Source organism: Cherax quadricarinatus, chromosome 39 (genome assembly GCF_038502225.1).
Source record: "Cherax quadricarinatus isolate ZL_2023a chromosome 39, ASM3850222v1, whole genome shotgun sequence".
Taxonomy (NCBI): Eukaryota; Metazoa; Arthropoda; class Malacostraca; order Decapoda; family Parastacidae; genus Cherax; species Cherax quadricarinatus.
Window position 1 is genome coordinate 31,360,157 of NC_091330.1, and position 18,579 is coordinate 31,378,735.

Genomic DNA, 18,579 nt, shown 5'->3' on the forward strand with positions numbered 1-18,579 from the left:
CTGTGTTCATCAAGAATTGCAAGAAGCCCCTATCACGTGCCTTCAGCATTTTATGGGGAAGGAGCATGGACACAGAGATCATCCTACACACACTAAAAACAACAGACATAGCCCCACTCCACAAAGGTGGCAGTAAAGCAATTGCAAAGAACTACAGACCGATAGCACTAACACCCCATATCATAAAAATCTTTGAGAGGGTTCTAAGAAGCAAGATAGCCAACCACCTAGATACCCATCAATTACACAACCCAGGGCAACACGGGTCGCTCCTGCTTTCCCAGCTACTGGACCTTAATGACAAGGTCCTGGATGCTGTAGAGCATAAACAAAATACGGATGTAGTATACACAGACTTTGCAAAAACTTTCTATAAGCGTGACCATGGTGTAACAGCACACAAAATGCGGGATAAAGGAATAACGGGAAAAGTTGGTAGATGGATCTACAACTTCCTGACAAATAGAACACAAAGAGTAATAGTAAACAGAATAAAGTCCCAGGCAGCCATGGTAAAAAGCTTTGTTCCACAAGGGACAGTACTCGCTTCCATTCTATTCCTCATCCTCATTTTTGACATAGACAGAGATGTAAATCATAGTTCTGTGTCTTCCTTTGTCGATGACATGCGGATCACCATGGCAGTGACCTCCATCGAAGACACCACGAGTCTCCAAGCGGACATCAACCAAATCTTCGAATGGGCCACTCAAAACAATATGAAGTTCAACGAGGAGAAAGTTCAACTACTCACATATGGAAAACTTGAAAAAAATAAGGATGTGTCAGGGTATACCACAAATTTGAACCATGCAATAGAGCAGAAAAGTAATATGAAGGACCTGGGTGTGATAATGTCAGAGGATCTCACCTTCAAAGACGACAACAATGTATCTACCTCATCTGCTTGGAAAATGATAGGATGGATAATGAGAACCTTCAAAACTAGAGATGCCAAGCTTATGATGATTCTCTTCAAATCGTTTGTGCTCTCTAGGCTGGAATACTGCTGTACACTAACGGCCCCTTTCATGGCTGGCGACATTGTAGACCTGGAGAGTGTACAAAGAACCTTCACAGCACACAAGTGTGGTAAGGCATCTAAACTACTGGGAACGGTTGAAGGTCCCTGCTCTGTATTCCCTCGAATGCAGGCGAGAGAGATATATGATAATATACACTTGGAAGGTCTTGGAGGGATTGGTACCAAAAATCACTCCTGATGAAAGTAAAAGACTCAGCAGGAGATGCAACATTCCCCTGATGTAAAGCAGGGGTGCCACGAGTACACTGAGAGACAACACAATAAGTGTCCAGGACCAAAGACTGTTCAACTGCCTCCCAGCCTACATAAGGGGAATTACCAATAGACCCCTGGCTGTCTTCAAGAAGGCACTCGACAGGCATGTAAAGTCAGTACCTGACCAACTGGGCTGTGGTTCGTACGTCAGCTTGTGTTCGGCTAGCAGCAACAACCTGGTTGATCAGACCCTGATCCACCATGAGGCCTGGCCTCAGACCGGGCTGCAGGGGCGTTGACCCCCGAAACCCTCTCCAGGTAAACTCCAGGTAAACTCCAGGTATGTGAAAGCATCAGTGTAGAATGCAGCATAAATATATTAGTGTTGTAGATTTAAAGCAAATTAGAAGTAGTCCAGCAGTAGCCATAACACCCAGAGGAATTTCGATGTGGAAGAGTTTGCTCTTCAGGTCCTGTTAAGGCATGTTCTAACACAGGGTATACCTGGAATATATCTGAAGAGAGTTCCAGGACTCAATGCCCCCACAGACTGGTTTGTGACCAGGCCTCATGGTCTGTCAAGGCCTGATCAACCAGGCTGTTAGTGCAGGCCACACATAACCCAATGTATGAACCACAGCCTGGTTGGTCAGGTATTGACTTTAGGTGCCTGTCCAGTGCCTGCTTGAAGACAGCCAGGGGTCTATTGGTAATCCCCTGATGGAAATATAAACAAATCAGCAGTATAGTGTGATCCTTAATTGACAAATGTTTCACCCACACAGTGGGCTTTTTCAAGTCACAAACAGATCTACCTGGGGTGGAAGGTACGCGAATATTTATAGTCAGGTTGAGAATGCTGTGTCAGGTGGAGAATGCTGTGTCAGGTTGAGAATGCTGTGTCAGGTGGAGAATGCTGCATCTGATGTCGATAAAATCTTCCTTGTTGAACTGTGTTGGCTTTACTTGTTTCTCTTTCGAAAATCACCTCTTTCAGCATACTTTTAGACTATCCATGGGTTCGCCACTCAGTGCCGTTCTGGCAAAGCTATACATGGAACATCTGGAAGCCGAGAGTTTTTCCACCATTATTCCTTCGACTGTCACCTGGCTCCGTTAAGTTGACGACATTCTCCTCATAACTCCCAGGCGCTTCAACGTTCAAGCTCTCCAAGACAAGCTCAACCAGGTCGAGCCCTCAATCCAGTTCACACTTGAAGAAGAAGTCGACAACACTCTTCCTTTCCTTGATGTTCTTCTCTGCCAAGCTGACAATGAACTTCGTTTTAAAGTCTATCGAAAACCCACCAACCAAAACGATCTTCTCCACTTCTACTCTCACCACGACTCCAAAACTAAACATGATGTAATTATAGGCTTCTTCCTGCATGCACTCTGAATCTGCAGCAATGAGTTCTTTGAGGAAGAAGGCACTATAATTGAACAAATATTTTCCAAACTTCACTATCCTCGTCACTTCATCAGAGACTGCAGACGACGGGCATTAAACATCTTCAACACACCCAGAGAAGACACTGCTGAGAAGAGATACATAGTCCTCCCCTCCAACTCAATGGCCAAACACGTTTCCAACATCTTTTCCAATACCTCATTCCAGGTATCTACCTCCACAACCACGACCATAAAGGACATTACCAGTAATAGACAGGACAAGCTTTCATCCTCTGCACCTGTATACATAATCCCTTGTAATGACTGCAGCAAATTATATGTGGGCGAAACATCAAGACACCTCCAAACACGTATTTCAGAACACCAATACGCAAGTAGGTCTGACGATCCAAGGAATGCCTGTGTACAACACCGTAATTCACACAACCATTTAATCAACTACAGAAACTCAAGACTTATCGCCAGAGAAGACAACACTCAATACCGAAGAATCATGGAATCATCGCTTATCTCTATATCCAACAACTTCAACCAGAACAACGTCTTCTATAACATAGCTGAACCACTTGCCAAGAAACTTCTTCATCGCTATCCCACATAAGAATATAGGAATGGAGGAACACTGCAGAAGGTCTAATCATATACTTATGCAATCTCTCTTCCAAACTACCCAAGATTTTAGACTCTATAACCCCACTCGGTAGATCATAACATGCAGCATTCTCCACCTGACCCAGCATTCTCAACCTGACTATAAATACTCGCATACCTTCCACCCCAGGTAGATCTGTTGGTGACTTGAAAAAAACCACTGTGTGGGCAAAACGTTGTCAATAAAGGATCACATTATACTGCATATGTGTTTATATTTCCAATTTGTCGGTATTTTATACCATTTATTTCCATCGTAATCCCCTGATGTATGCTGGGAGGCAGCTGAACAGTCTTGGGCCCTTGACACTTATTGTGTTGTCTTTTCTCGTGCTAGTGGCACCCATGCTTTTTATTGTGGGGTTGTTACACCGTCCCTTTAGGATTTTCCAGGTCTATATAATCACGCATCTCTCCCATCTGCATTCTAGGGAGTACAGGTTTAGGAACTTCAAACGTTTCCAGTAATTGAGGTGGTTTATCGCAGTTATGTGTGCCGTGAAGGTTCTCTGTACCAACACGTTATCTCTTCCTTGCAGAACTCATCAAACTCCTTACTGCTCCAGGGATAAACAATGACCGCAAGTTTAAGCTCATCTACATGCCAAAACCGAAGTTCCAGACTCTTCTTAATGAGACAGTAGCCTAACAAGCCTGAAGTCGACCATCACCAATACAAATCATCCTGCTTGCTGCCTTCTGACACTCCCAGCTCCTGCCGCCACCTTTGCCATCCTCTCCTAGTGAGCCAAGTACCGACGTCGTTCATCCCTCTCCATCTACGCCTGCAGTACTTCTGTACCACATGTCCCAAAGAGGTTGGGCCACTTGCCTTTTTTTCTCCTCTTCTCCTCCCTCCCATCCTTTTCCAGTATTTCCATCCTTCCTCATCCTTCTTCATTCCCATCTCAAGACAGCTTTGGCCATCTTCGTGCTTTGTGCCTGCCTTGAAAGGCGCTGTTAGTGTGCAGCAATATTCCAGCTTAGAACAAACGACGTGAAAAGTGTCATCATGGGCTTTGCATCCCTGGTTTTGAAGGTTCTCATTATCCATCCTGTCATTTTTTCTAGCAGATGCGATTGATGCAATGTTATGGTCCTTGAAGGTGAGATCCTCCAACATGATCACTCCCAGGTCTTTGGCATTAGTTTTTTGCTCTATTGTGTGGTTGACATTTGTTTTACACTCCGATGAAGTTTTAATCTCCTCACGTTTTCCATATAAGAGTAATTGAAATTTCTCATCATTGAACTTCATATTGTTTTCTGCAGCTCATTTAAAGATTTGGTTGATGTCTGCCTGGAGTCTTGCAGTGTCTTTCTTTGGCCCACCTAATGGTGAGTGAAAATCATGCAGTAGGATTGCATGTTCCCATTGGTTAGAGGCACAGAATTAGACACCAACTTTCCCCCTGCCTCTGTGGGTTCATGAAAGGTAAAAGTGTGCAGAATTGTATTTCCACCTTTCTCACTGCACACACTTCTACTAGTTTTACCACATTTCTTGATCTAAAATCTGCATTTGATATCACAAACAGAACCGTTATACTACATGAACTAGCCAAAATGAATGTTGGTGGTAGCTTACTCTGCTGGATAATAGGATACCTGTCAAATAGAGTATCCTCTGTCCTCTACCAAGGCTTTAGAAGTGAGTCTAAAGAAATGTCCCTAGGTACACCGCAGGGAGGAGTTCTCAGTCCCATGCTATTTAATATTCTGATTAATGCTCTCCTAAATGCTCTACCTGCCTCACCTAAACATATAGCTATAAGCTATGCTGATAACATCATGATTCATACAACAGTGCATAAGAAGATGAGTACCATTCTTAATGAAGTTCAAGCAATTTGCAGTCGACTAGGCCTCATAATATCTTCCTCTAAAACAAAGATTTTAACAAGCAAACGTCATCCTGCACCCACCTAGCTGGTAGTAATAAGTTATCACAAGTTATATACACTGATGGATCTAAACAGGAGTCTTCTGGCAGGGCTGCATCTGCTCTTAATACCACCTCCCTAGTTAAGATCGATAATAAACTTGTTGAACTAGGCATAAGAATTAGCTACGGTAAAACTTACAGATATCTTGGTGTAGATGTACCCTTTATCAAATCGACTATTGCACAACTAAATAAGAAATGCAAAGATAGGCCAAATGCTCTTAAAGCTGTTGCTGGCTACAACCCCAACTATGGTGCTAATGTGAGAATCGTGAGAATGATGTACATAGCTTATGTTAGGTCCTTAATTGATTATGCTGCTCCCATGTTGATATTAGCTAGAGAAAGTTCTCTCTGACCCCTTGGAGTTAATGCAAAATGAAGCTTTCAGAATTATTCTTGGTTGTCCCAAATCTACAAAGATTCGTAATATGAGGAAGGAGCTTGGTATTTCTAGTATCAGTGATAGGATTGTTGAGATTAACACTGTACTCGGTATTAGAATGTTAAGAAATGAACCAGACACTGTTACAATTAATCTCACTAAGTGTCTCGAAGTAAATACACACAGATCTAAATGTATTGTGAAAACGTACAATTGCATTAAGTTTTATAACCTGCATTAACTGTATCACTGTAGACAATAAGAGCATTTCACCCCTCCATGGAAGATGTGTTCATTTAATATCACATACCTGCAAGTCCCTCCCAAGAAGCTCATTGCTAGTAATCCCTTCCTTAAATCACTTGTTAAAGCAACTGCTCAAGAAGAAATTTCTCACCTAGCTGGTAGTAATAAGTTATCACAAGTTATATACACTAATGGATCTAAACAGGAGTCTTCTGGCAGGGCTGCATCTGCTCTTAATACCACCTCCCTAGTTAAGATCGATAATAAACTTGTTGAACTAGGCATAAGAATTAACAACTGCGCGTCTACATTGCAAACGGAACTCTTTACAATCCTAATGGCGCTAAAGCTAACTTATGAAACTGAGCTTGACTCTATCATCATTACTGATTCTATGTCATCACTGAATGCTCTTAACACATATAATGACTCCAACAACATGCTCATTGGAGAAGCCAGGTATAGATGCTCAAAAATCAGGGACAAAGGAATTAACGTACAATTGCTATGGATCCCATCACACATTGGATTACTCCTTCATGATAAAGTTGATATGTTAGCAAAGAAGAGTATCCAGAAGGAGAATGTAGAATATAACTTTGGTATAACTGTGTCTAGCATTAGGAATAATATTAGGAGAAAAGTAAATAATGAAAATGATTGTTATAGGAATGCAGTTAGAAGCCTGAGTAGATCTATAACCCACTAAGATAACATGAACGTAGATAAGTATGTTTATGGCCAATGGTATTGATGACTGGACAGACATTTTTCTTAACAAATTACTTAGACTATACAAGAAACATTGTCCTATAAAAACGAAACAGATCACAAACAAACGGCTTGGTTGCCCATGGCTAACCAGCACCATTCTGAAATCCATTGGCAAGAAACACCAATATGAAAAGCAATATAGACAGGGCTTAATACACAAAGATATTCTTAAACACTATTCATCAGTTCTCACCAAAGTAATAAAAAAAGCCAAACAACTATACTACTCCAGCAGATTCACAGACACTAGAGGAGATATAAAAAAGACCTGGAAAACACCCTCTCAGATTCTAGGGACCCCACAAACTGAAAAAAAACAAGAATATTGTCCTAACTAAACCTAATGAAACACCACTACATCCCACTGACACAGCTAACAAGATAAACGACTTCTTCTCAACCATAGGATCTAATCTCGCCAATAAAATCCCACATACCAATGCCCATGCCGGGGACTACCTAGATGGGAATTTCCCAAATTCCTTCTATCTTGCTCCAACTGAGCCCACGGAAGTCACCGAGATTATAAAGTCACTTAAAAATATCTCAGGGAATCTGTCTCATGTCCCACCATTACTGTACAAGCGAGCGGCCCATGTCCTTTTGCACGCTATTTCATTACTTTTTAACAAGTCATTAGAAACTAACACCTTCCCGAAACTACTCAAGATGGCAAGGGTTACACCAATACATAAAGGTGGTGACCCTACAGACTTAAACAACTATAGGCCAATATCAAACTTACCATTGCTATCCAAAATCTTTGAGAAACTCGTGCACAGGAGACTATATTCATTTAAAATGGAACAAAACATACTCAACCCCTGCCAATTTGGATTCAGGAAAAATAAAAGCACTAATGATGTAATCATAAAAATGCTAGATCTGCTTTACACAGCATTGGAAAATAAGGAATATCCACTAGGAATTTTTATTGACCTAAGAAAAGCTTTTGACACAGTAGACCACGACATCCTACTCCACAAACTTGACCATTACGGTATAAGAGGCGATGCGCTTGCTTATTTCAAATCTTACCTTACTAATAGGTATCAGTATGTCACCATTAAAGACACAGCATCAACAACACAGCCACTTGATACTGAAGTTCCGCAGGGAAGTGTCCTTGGTCCCCTGCTCTTCCTCATATACATCAATGATCTTCCAAACGTATCCCAACACCTGAAACCCATTCTCTTTGCTGACGACACGACTTTATGTCATCTCTCACCCTAATCTTGCCACCCTCAACACCATTGTTAATGAGGAGCTGATCAAAATATCGACTTGGATGACAGCCAATAAACTTACGCTTAACACTGACAAAACCTACTATATTATGTTTGGTAGCAGAGCAGGAGATGCACAAATTAACATTAAGATCAACAACACTCTAATTACCAGACATAATGAGGGCAAATTCCTAGGCCTATACCTTGACAACAACCTGAATTTCAGCACCCATATCCAACACATAACCAAAAATGTATGCAAAACGGTTGGGATCCTCTCCAAGATACGATACTACGTGCCGCAAAATGCCCTTCTCACACTATACCACTCACTTATTTATCCATACTTCACCTATGCTATTTTTGCTTGGGGATCAACCGCAGCAACACACCTAAAGCCAATAATAACCCAACAAAAAGCTGCAGTAAGAATACTCACTAAATCCCATCCCTGGCAACACACCCCCCCACTCTTCATAGATCTAAACTTACTCCCTGTTCAGTACATCCACACTTACTACTGTGCAATCTACATCTACAGGACCTTAAACTCCAATATCAACCTTGACCTAAAACGCTTTCTTGATAGTTGTGACAGAATCCACAGGCATAACACCAGACACAAACATCTCTATGACATTCCCCGTGTCCAACTAAACCTTTACAAAAATTCAATGTATGTCAAAGGCCCTAAAATCTGGAACACCCTACCTGAGAACTCTAGAACTGCAGACACATTCATCACCTTCAAAACTACCATTAGAAAACATCTTATCTCCCTGATACACCCCATCAACTAACTACACGAATACCACCTGGTGGTTCACACTTACACTCACTCACCCATTTGACCATAAACAGAAATATTAATCTCAATCTTAAAATAATGAATCCTGTGATACTCCAATACTGAAACTATGTACTGTGCCAAAACAAAAGCATTCACATTGCTAAACTCACAAACTAGTATTTAGTCACTTAGCCATAATACCAACTTACCTCATAATTTGTAATATTTTAAAATTAAGATTTAAACTAAGTCTGCCCGAAATGCCTAGCCATGCTAGATATTCTAGTGGTACACTCTGTAATCATTATTTTACTACATGTAAACCACACAATAACCAAATTCTGTAAGCTCAGCATTGTAATCCTTATAGAGAATAAACTTTGAATTGAATTGAATTGAATGGAGCAACTTGCAATGGGAACAGACTGACTGATGTTGTAGTGGCCAGGCTTAGGCTTGGTTACAAGTACTTCTGGCAGTTGGGGAGACACACAGATGATGATCAAACTAAATGTAAATTATGTGATCAGGCATATGGTCACTGTCTTGAACAATATATGCTTAATTGTCCATTTATTGAGGAATACAGAGACAGACAGTATAATAACCTATGTGACATGTCAAGATATCTTATTAATGAAAATAAGATACCAGATATACTAAGCAAATTTCCTAAATTTGCTTGTAACAGACATGTAGATATAAATCCATATGTACTCCTGTTAACCTTTTGGGGGCTAGTTTCTAGGCCTTTTGTGTATCCATATGCTCTTTCGTTACCGTCCCCAGGATGGTAATGGGGTGCACAATAAACGAGCCACTTCGGTGGCAAAATCAAAAGTGTCGTGTGATTTTTGCTCACTATGAGGTGGGCCGAAACGACATGGGTTCGACTCCTCGGCTAGTCACAATATATATATATATATATATATATATATATATATATATATATATATATATATATATATATATATATATATATATATATATATGTGTGTGTGTGTGTGTGTGTGTGTACTCACCTATATGTGGTTGCAGGGGTCGAGTCCGAGCTCCTAGCCCCGCCTCTTCACCGACCGCTACTAGGTCCTCTCTCCCCCTGCTCCTTGAGCTTTATCATACCTCGTCTTAAAACTATGTATGGTTCCTGCCTCCACTACATCGCTTGCCCGACTATTCCACTTCCTAACTGCTCTATGTCTGAAGAAATTCTTCCTAACATCCCTTTGACTCATCTGAGTCTTCAGCTTCCAATTCTGACCCCTTGTTTCTGTGTCCCATCTCTGGAACATCCTGTCTCTGTCTATCTTATCTATTCCACGCAGTATTTTGTATGTCGTTATCATGTCTCCCCTGACCCTCCTGTCCTCCAGTGTAGTCAGACCGATTTCCCTTAACCTTTCTTCATAGGACATTCCCCTTAGCTCTGGAACTAGCCTTGTTGCAAACCTTTGCACTTTCTCTAATTTCTTGACTTGTTTGACCAGGTGTGGGTTCCAAACTTGTGCTGCGTACTCCAGTATGGGTCTGATGTACACAGTGTATAAAGTCTTGAACAATTCCTTACTGAGGTACCGGAACGCTATTCTCAGGTTTGCCAAGCACCCATGTGCCGCAGCAGTTATCTGGTTAATGTGTGCTTCTGGCAATGTACTCGGTATTATACTCACTCCTAAGTCTCTCCTTGAGTGGGGTTTGAAGCCTGTACTCTGTCTGCAGTCTTCTTTGCCCTCCTCCGATCTTCATGACTTTTCATTTGACAGGGTTAAATTCTAGGACCCAACTCCTGGACCACGCATCCAGCCTGTCCAGGTCCCTTTGTAGACCTGTCTGGTCCGTGTCTGATTTAATTCTCCTCATTAACTTCACTTCATCTGCAAACAGGGACACTTCTAAGTCTATCCCTTCCATCAAGTCGTTCACATATACCAAGAATAGCACTGATCCCAGGACTGACCCCCGTGGGATCGCGCTCATCACCAGCGCCCACTGTGATACCTCATCACGGACCATGACTCACTGTTGCCTCTTTGTTAGGTATTCTCTGATCCATTGCAGTGCCCTTCCTGTTCCTCTAGCTTCTGTACTAATCTCTTGTGAGGAACTGTGTCGAAGGCCTTCTTGCAATCCAAGAAAATGCAATCAACCCACCCCTCCCTCTCATTTCTTACTTCATTTACCTTGTCATAAAACTCTAGTAGGTTTGTGACACAGGATTTGCCTTCCATGTATCCGTGCTGGCTGTCGTTTATAATCTTGTTCCGCTCCAGGTGCTCCACCACTCTCCTCCTGATAATCTTTTCAAAGACTTTGCATACTATACACATCAGTGACACTGGTCTATAATTTAGTGCTCTATTTCTGTCTCCTTTATTAAAGATGGGGACTACATTTGACTTCTTGCATACTTCAGGTAGTTGCCCAGTTTCAAGGGAAGTGTTGAAGATTTTGGTTAGTGGCACAAGTAGTGTCTCTGCTCCCTCTCTAAGGACCCAGGGAGAGATGTTTTCCGGTCCCACCGCCTTTGAGGTATCAAGGTCACTTAGGAGCTTCTCCACCTCCTCCTCAGTTGTGTGTAATTCATCCAACACTTGTTGGTATATCCCTTGTTGATGTACCCCACTGTTTTGTCTTCCCATTGTTCCTTCAGCCTCCACTGTAAATACTTCCTGAAATCTCATGTTGAGCTCCTTATATACCTCCTGGTCTTGCGTGTGTGTGTATGTGTGTGTGTGTGTGTGTGTGTGTGTGTGTGTGTGTGTGTGTGTGTGTGTGTGTGTGTGTGTGTGTACTCACCTAGTTGTACTCACCTAGTTGAGGTTGCGGGGGTCGAGTCCGAGCTCCTGGCCCCGCCTCTTCACTGATCGCTACTAGGTCACTCTCCCTGAGCCGTGAGCTTTATCATACCTCTGCTTAAAGCTATGTATGGATCCTGCCTCCACTACATCGCTTCCCAAACTATTGCACTTACTGACTACTCTGTGGCTGAAGAAATACTTCCTAACATCCCTATGATTCATCTGTGTCTTCAGCTTCCAACTGTGTCCCCTTGTTACTGTGTCCAATCTCTGGAACATCCTGTCTTTGTCCACCTTGTCAATTCCTCTCAGTATTTTGTATGTCGTTATCATGTTCCCCCTATCTCTCCTGCCCTCCAGTGTCGTCAGGTTGATTTCCCTTAACCTCTCCTCGTAGGACATACCTCTTAGCTCTGGGACTAGTCTTGTTGCAAACCTTTGCACTTTCTCTAGTTTCTTCACGTGCTTGGCTAGGTGTGGGTTCCAAACTGGTGCCGCATACTCCAATATGGGCCTAACGTACACGGTGTGTGTGTGTGTGTGTGTGTGTGTGCATGTGCACGTATGTGTGTGTGTGTGCATGTGTGTGTGTGTGTGTGTGTGTGTGTGTGTGTGTGTGTGTGTGTGTGTGTATGTGTGTGTGTGTGTGTGTGTGCATGTGTGTGTGTGTGTGTGTGTGTGTGTGTGTGTGTTTGTGTGTGTGTGTGTATGTGTGCATGTGTGTGTGCGTGTGTGTATGTGTGTGTGTGTGCATGTGTGTGTGTGAGTGTGTGTGTGTGTGTGTGTGTGTGTGTGTGTGTGTGTGTGTGTGTGTGTGTGTGTGTGTGTGTGTGTAGTATATATATATATAAATAACGAATTCAGAGACAACTCAGAAATGTTCTAGATATGTCAAAGTATTTTATCCACAGTGGTGGATAAAGTACTTTGACATATCTTGACTTTGTTGTCTGTAAATAGAGCTAATATTTGCATTAATACCTCATTGCAGTTGTGATCAGGTATAGACATGTGAATGGTTCATTACCTTCGTAACTTGTTCAGCTGTAAAAACTTTGGGGCCCAGACTCCAGACCCAGCATGTACCTACCTGGAGTTTACCTGGAGAGAGTTCCGGGGGTCAACGCCCCCGCGGCCCGGTCTGAGACCAGGCCTCCTGGTGGATCAGAGCCTGATCAACCAGGCTGTTGCTGCTGGCTGCACACAAACCAACATACGAGCCACAGCCCGGCTGATCAGGAACTGACTTTAGGTGCTTGTCCAGTGCCAGCTTGAAGACTGCCAGGGGTCTGTTGGTAATCCCCCTTATGTGTGCTGGGAGGCAGTTGAACAGTCTCGGGCCCCTGACACTTATTGTATGGTTTCTTAACGTGCTAGTGACACCCCTGCTTTTCATTGGGGGGATGGTGCATCGTCTGCCAAGTCTTTTGCTTTCGTAGTGAGTGATTTTCGTGTGCAAGTTCGGTACTAGTCCCTCTAGGATTTTCCAGGTGTATATAATCATGTATCTCTCCCTCCTGCGTTCCAGGGAATACAGGTTTAGGAACCTCGAGCGCTCCCAATAATTGAGGTGTTTTATCTCCGTTATGCGCGCCGTGAAAGTTCTCTGTACATTTTCTAGGTCGGCAATTTCACCTGCCTTGAAAGGTGCTGTTAGTGTGCAGCAATATTCCAGCCTAGATAGAACAAGTGACCTGAAGAGTGTCATCATGGGCTTGGCCTCCCTAGTTTTGAAGGTTCTCATTATCCATCCTGTCATTTTTCTAGCAGATGCGATTGATACAATGTTATGGTCCTTGAAGGTGAGATCCTCCGACATGATCACTCCCAGGTCTTTGACGTTGGTGTTTCGCTCTATTTTGTGGCCAGAATTTGTTTTGTACTCTGATGAAGATTTAATTTCCTCATGTTTACCATATCTGAGTAATTGAAATGTCTCATCGTTGAACTTCATATTGTTTTCTGCAGCCCACTGAAAGATTTGGTTGATGTCTGCCTGGAGCTTTGCAGTGTCTGCAATGGAAGACACTGTCATGCAGATTCGGGTGTCATCTGCAAAGGAAGACACGGTGCTGTGGCTGACATCCTTGTCTATGTCGGATATAAGGATGAGGAACAAGATGGGAGCGAGTACTGTGCCTTGTGGAACAGAGCTTTTCACCGTAGCTGCCTCGGACTTTACTCTGTTGACGACTACTCTCTGTGTTCTGTTAGTGAGGAAATTATAGATCCATCGACCGACTTTTCCTGTTATTCCTTTAGCACGCATTTTGTGCGCTATTACGCCATGGTCACACTTGTCGAAGGCTTTTGCAAAGTCTGTATATATTACATCTGCATTCTTTTTGTCTTCTAGTGCATTTAGGACCTTGTCGTAGTGGTCCAATAGTTGAGACAGACAGGAGCGACCTGTTCTAAACCCATGTTGCCCTGGGTTGTGTAACTGATGGGTTTCTAGATGCGTGGTGATCCTGCTTCTTAGGACCCTTTCAAAGATTTTTATGATATGGGATGTTAGTGCTATTGGTCTGTAGTTCTTTGCTGTTGCTTTACTGCCCCCTTTGTGGAGTGGGGCTATGTCTGTTGTTTTTAGTAACTGTGGGACGACCCCCGTGTCCATGCTCCCTCTCCATAGGATGGAAAAGGCTCGTGATAGGGGCTTCTTGCAGTTCTTCTTTTTTCACTACCGCCCACTATGGGTATGGGGTGCATAACAGAAATATTTATCCGACTTTTTAGATACATACAAATTATTGCTGATCATACAACATTAACCATTTAAGTGGCAACTTTAGTTTCGTAGTAGAATGTCTGGTTAATCTCTCAGTATTTTTTTTTAAAATACTATAAATATTGTCTCGTTTATTTTCCTCCTTCTAGCTAATGTAAATAATACAGAGAAAGCAAGTGAGTCTCATTGCCCGTAACTTCTACTTTATAGTGTAAATATAACTATTCATCGTATCAGCATTATTATCAGCATGAAAACAGAAGAGGTGACTTCCATATTGAATGAAACATTTTGTTAGCAATAAATTTGTTTAAAATGCTCAACATTTACTTTGATGTAGATGTCTTTTAGTACTGATAAATGATCAACAATAATCTTAACAACGATGCTGGAATTCTCAAATTTCTCAAGGGTGAGAGTGGCACTCACTGGACCAGCAATCTAGACACAACAGTCTCAACATTAGCCAAGAATAATAATGTAATATTAAATTCCAGGTTCATCCATCTTTCCACTAGACAAAATGACTCACTAAATACTGACTATCATATACTGCACATTAACTTTCTCCCACTGTATAATGACTATCACCCACTATATATTTAATCTCACCTCACGTATAATGACCTCCACCCATTATACACAAGCTGTTACCCCTTTTAACTTATTATCCATCTCAACTGATTCATCGACTAAATGTCACTAATTAATTTTACCTTTCACTTATGAGAAGATCTGTGCGTTGCCCAAGTTCCACAGACAAAAGTGTGTCCTCTCAAGTCAAGGACACCTTGTCCACTGAGTTAGATACTGTATCTCTCTATCAGCACACATTAGCGGGTGCGCACACACAAACGTACCCACTCGTTTCGACACCTCACTGTGACTAGACAGAGGCGCTTACACACACACACACACACACACAATCACACACCAGCAAGACTGGACCTAGTCACCTTGAGTAGTGCAGATATTGAGGACATCACATATGAAAGACCCCTTGGGGCCAGCGATCATGTGGTTTTGAGCTTCGAATACACAGTAGAGCTACAAGTGGAGGGGGAAGCAGGAAGGTCAGGACAAATGAAACCAGACTACAAGAAAGAGGACTACACGGGAATGAGGAACTTCCTGAACGAGGTTCAGTGGGACAGAGAACTGGCAGGGAAGCCAGTTAATGAGATGATGGAATATGTAGCAACAATGTGCAAGGAAGCTGAGGAGATGTTTGTACCGAAGGGAAACATGAATAATGAAAAAGCCAGGATGAGCCCATGGTTCACCCAAAGGTGCAAGGAGGCAAAAACCAAGTGTGCTAGGGAATGGAAGAAATACAGAAGGGAAAGTACCCAGGAGAATAAGGAGAGCAGTCGTAGAGCCAGAAACGAATGTGCACAGATAAGAAGGGAAGCCCAACGACAATATGAAAACGACATAGCAGCGAAAGCCAAATCTGACCCGAAGCTGTTATACAGCCCCATGAGGAGAAAAACAACAGTCAAGGACCAGGTAATCAGGCTAAGGAAGGAAGGAGGAGAGACAACAAGAAATGACCGTGAAGTATGTGAGGAACTCAACAAGAGATTCAAAGAAGTGTTCACAGAGGAGACAGAAGGGGCTCCAGAAAGACGGAGAGGTGGGGCACACCACCAGGTGCTGGACACAGTACACACAACCGAGGAAGAAGTGAAGAGGCTTCTGAGTGAGCTAGATAAATCAAAGGCAATGGGGCCAGATAACATCTCTCTATGGGTCCTGAGAGAGGGAGCAGAGGCACTATGTGTACCCCTAACAACAATATTCAATACATCTATCGAAACAGGAAGATTGCCTGAGGCATGGAAGACAGCAAATGTAGTCCCAATCTTCAAAAAGAAGGCAGACATGAAGCACTAAACTACAGACCAGTGTCACTGACATGTATAGTATGCAAAGTCATGGAGAAGATTGTCAGGAGAAGAGTGGTGGAATACCTAGAAAGAAATGATCTCATCAACAGCAGCCAACATGGTTTCAGGGACGGGAAATCCTGTGTCACAAACCTACTGGAGTTCTATGACAAGGTGACAGCAGTAAGACAAGAGAGAGAGGGGTGGGTGGATTGCATCTTCTTGGACTGCAAGAAGGCGTGTGACACAGTACCACACAAGAGATTAGTGCAAAAACTGGAGAACCAAGCAGGGATAACAGGGAAGGCACTACAATGGATCAAGGAATACTTGTCAGGAAGACAGCAGCGAGTAATGGTACGTGGCGAGGTGTCAGAGTGGGCACCTGTGATCAGCGGGGTCCCACAGGGGTCAGTCCTAGGACCAGTACTGTTTCTGGTATTTGTGAACGACATGACGGAAGGAATAAACTCCGAGGTGTCCCTGGTTGCAGATGACGTGAAGTTGATGAGAAGAATTCATTCGATTGAAGACCAGGCAGAACTACAAAGGGATCTAGATGGACAGGCTGCAGACCTGGTCCAGCATTTGGCTCCTGGAGTTCAATCCCACCAAGTGCAAAGTCATGAAGATTGGGGAAGGGCAAAGAAGACCGCATACGGAGTACACTCAAGGGGGCCAAAGACTACAAACCTGGCAAACCTCAGAACAGCATTCCGACATCTTAATAAGGAATCGTTCAGGACCCTGTACACCGTGTACGTTAGGCCCATATTGGAGTATGCGGTACTAGTTTGGAACCCACACCTTGCCAAGCATGTAAAGAAACTAGAGAAAGTGCAAAGGTTTGCAACAAGACTAGTCCCAGAGCTAAGAGGTATGTCCTACGAGGAGAGGTTAAGGGAAATCAGCCTGACGACACTGGAGGACAGGAGAGATAGGGGGGACATGATAACGACATACAAAATACTGAGAGGATTTGACAAGGTGGACAAAGACAGGATGTTCCAGAGATGGGACACAACAACATGGGGACACAGTTGGAAGCTGAAGACACAGATGAATCACAGGGATGTTAGGAAGTGTTTCTTCAGCCACAGAGTAGTCAGGAAGTGGAATAGTTTAGGAAGCGATGTAGTGGAGGCAGGATCCATACATAACTTTAAGCAGAGGTACGATAAATCTCATGGTTCAGGGAGAGTAACCTAATGGCGACCAGTGAAGAGGCGGGGCCAGGAGCTTGGACTCGAACCCTGGAACCTCAAATAGGTGAATACAACTAGGTGAGTACAACTAGGTGAGTACAACTAGGTGAGTACAGGGTTTGACAAGAGTAGGTTAAGGATCCCTAGTTTTATTGACAAGCTATTTACAGGTTACGGATTCCTAACTTTATTGTCAAGCTAAGAGCTGTTACCTACATCAGCTCATTTGAAAGCATTTTTAGCGTTATGAAACATACAAGTAGGAAACAGGATGAAGTTGGAGCCATCTGTGGGCCAGCATTTTCATTTGATCAACTGACTTTATCTCGTTTACATCATTATGCTGTACGAATGTGTTCCATACTTGAGTCATCCTGGGTATATATGATCTCAGATGGAGTGATATTCTGGAGAAGGTTACAGCCAGAGTGAAGTTGCTGCTTTCTGCCCGTCTTGTGGTATAGAAGGTTGCTTCACGATGTCCTCGAAGTGGATCCAAGTGTGGTACTTTGACAATATTGGCCTTGTACATAACAGTAAGGCCACCCACATCCCTCCTGTGTTGAAGGCTCTGCTGAAATGACAGATCTATCCAGGTTGGGTCCAGGCGAGAGATGAGACGTCTTGCTCTGTTCTTTACTCTGTCAAGCATTCGCAGATGAGAGTGGGGTCCATGCAAACCAAGAAAGTGGAGCATACTCAAGGTGTGAGCATACTTGTGCCTCGTACAGAATCTTGCAACCCCTACTGTTACAGCGAAGTGCTTCCTGGCTGCCTTGTTTGCAAGATTTACAATGTGGTTCTTCATGGTTAGTTTTGAGTCAAATATCACCCCAAGGATATCAACTTCTTCCCTAGGTACCAACACCCTCCCATCTCTCTCTCTCTCTCTCTCTCTCTCTCTCTCTCTCTCTCTCTCTCTCTCTCTCTCTTCCTCCTCCCATTCCCCTCTCTTTTCCTTCCTTTCCTTCCTCTCTACCTCCCTCCCTTTCTCCCTCTAGCCCACTTTCCAGGGAAGTCAATAAAAGAGATGATGGGATATGTGACAACAATATGCAAGGAAGCTGAGGAGAGGTTTGTACCCAAGAGCAACAGAAATAATGAGAAAGCCAGGATGAGCCCTTGTTTCACCCAAAGATGTAGGGAGGCCAAAACCAAGTGTGTTAGAGAATGGAAGAAGTATAGAAGGCAAAGGACCCAGGAAAATAAGGAGAGTAGTTGAAGAGCCAGAAAAGAATATGCACAGGTAAGAAGGGAGGCTCAATGACAATACAAAAATG

At 43.0% G+C, this 18,579-nt stretch overlaps 1 protein-coding gene across 2 annotated transcripts in view; it reads right to left on the minus strand.

Moving 5' to 3' along the window:
- LOC128696236 (cytochrome P450 9e2) overlaps nucleotides 1-15,079 on the minus strand; it is an 85,775-nt gene extending 70,696 nt beyond the window's left edge. For both annotated transcript variants that reach the window (XM_070092549.1, XM_070092548.1), the window contains exon 1: nucleotides 14,922-15,079. The gene's annotated coding sequence lies outside the window, so the exon portion shown is untranslated. The remainder of the gene's footprint in view (nucleotides 1-14,921) is intronic.
- Between the last annotated feature and the right edge of the window lie 3,500 nt (nucleotides 15,080-18,579).